Raw genomic sequence first — 1,393 nt, forward strand, 5'->3', positions numbered from 1 at the left:
TCACGATGTCTGATTCGTACCTAAGACTGGAAGGAGACGATTAGGTTTGGGATATGTGGTGACGACCGGGAGCATTAAAAGTGGATGGTAAACCATCTGCTGCTGATCAAACCCTTTGATTGGGTTTGAGCCTGGAGACGGCAGGCGTACGCAGCAGCTGAAGGAACCACGCGCAAGCAGCTGGGTGACATTCTGCACGTGAGCAGAGCTGCTTTGGGCCCTGAGTAACAAGCCCCCTCAGAGGCGGTGTGGGGAGACCTCATCTCCCCACATCGGCATAAACTCCAACACTGCCCTGGCAGCCTGAGGATGTGTGGGTCTCACAGCATCCAGGAAAAGTCCCTTTCGGATAGGCATGGGTGCCCGGTGATGGCATTTTCATCCAAAGCATTGGTGAACGATTTGGAGTATTTCCAGGGGAAATAACTGAGCTGACTCCAGGTGGTGGGGGCAGCCGTGTTTGGAATGCAGTGAACATTTGGGGAAGCCTTCTGAATGCTCCCCAAAATAATGGGAACATAGAGACCTGAGGATTCTGTTATTAAAAAGACAAGGCCTCGAGCCATTGTTATTTGGACACTGACAGTTGTTGGGATCTTATCTGCTGCTCAGAGCCTGGAGGGGTCTAGATGTGCGGGTTACATCTTCTTCAAGGAGCCTGTGAATTCTGAAGAGGTGGGACTGCGTCTGGTTCTCCTTTGGGTCATCCCTTCCGTGCCTGGAACACGACTTTCATTCAATGCCACAGAGTAGAAAGGAAGAACGGAAGTAGGGAAGAAACGACTCTTGGAACACTTGGAACCCATCCACGGTGAACGACAGCAGTACAGACAGACAGACAGACAGAATCCGGGGACGGGAGGTGAGAGGGGGAGTTTGCAGTTTTCCTAATGATTGTTCTTCGAAATACGTCCTTCTATCAACAATTCAAGCGGAATAAAAAAGGTGAGAAAAATAAAACAAGGGTACCTCGAGATGCTCGAAATGGTTGCTTAGCTGGTGCAGGAGGAAGGAGGAAACTGAGTCCAATCGCTGCCCGTCTTTAATTTTTCCCGCCGCCGTGGCCCCCACGTCCCTGCCTCTCAGTGAGGCCCCTGGATGTCACCTCAGCTCACTCCCTCTGCTCGGCGGCAGAAAGTGGAAAGACGACACGAGCCGACGAGAGGAAGATGAAGGAACCGGAGATGTGGAAACGTGCAGAGGGACGTGGTGAGAATGAATATTTCAGAAATTCCCCACGTGCCCTGCACGGCGCCGCCCCCCGCACGGACGCCAGCGGAGCCAGGCCGTGAGATGGTGCAGAAAGAAAGACTCACACCTGTGCGAGATCGATTCTGGAGACCGCACAATCCACTGGAGACGGCGACCCCACAGGAAGGCCCGCCCCCCAGGA

Source organism: Pteropus vampyrus, unplaced genomic scaffold (genome assembly GCF_000151845.1).
Source record: "Pteropus vampyrus isolate Shadow unplaced genomic scaffold, Pvam_2.0 Scaffold851, whole genome shotgun sequence".
Taxonomy (NCBI): domain Eukaryota; kingdom Metazoa; phylum Chordata; class Mammalia; order Chiroptera; family Pteropodidae; genus Pteropus; species Pteropus vampyrus.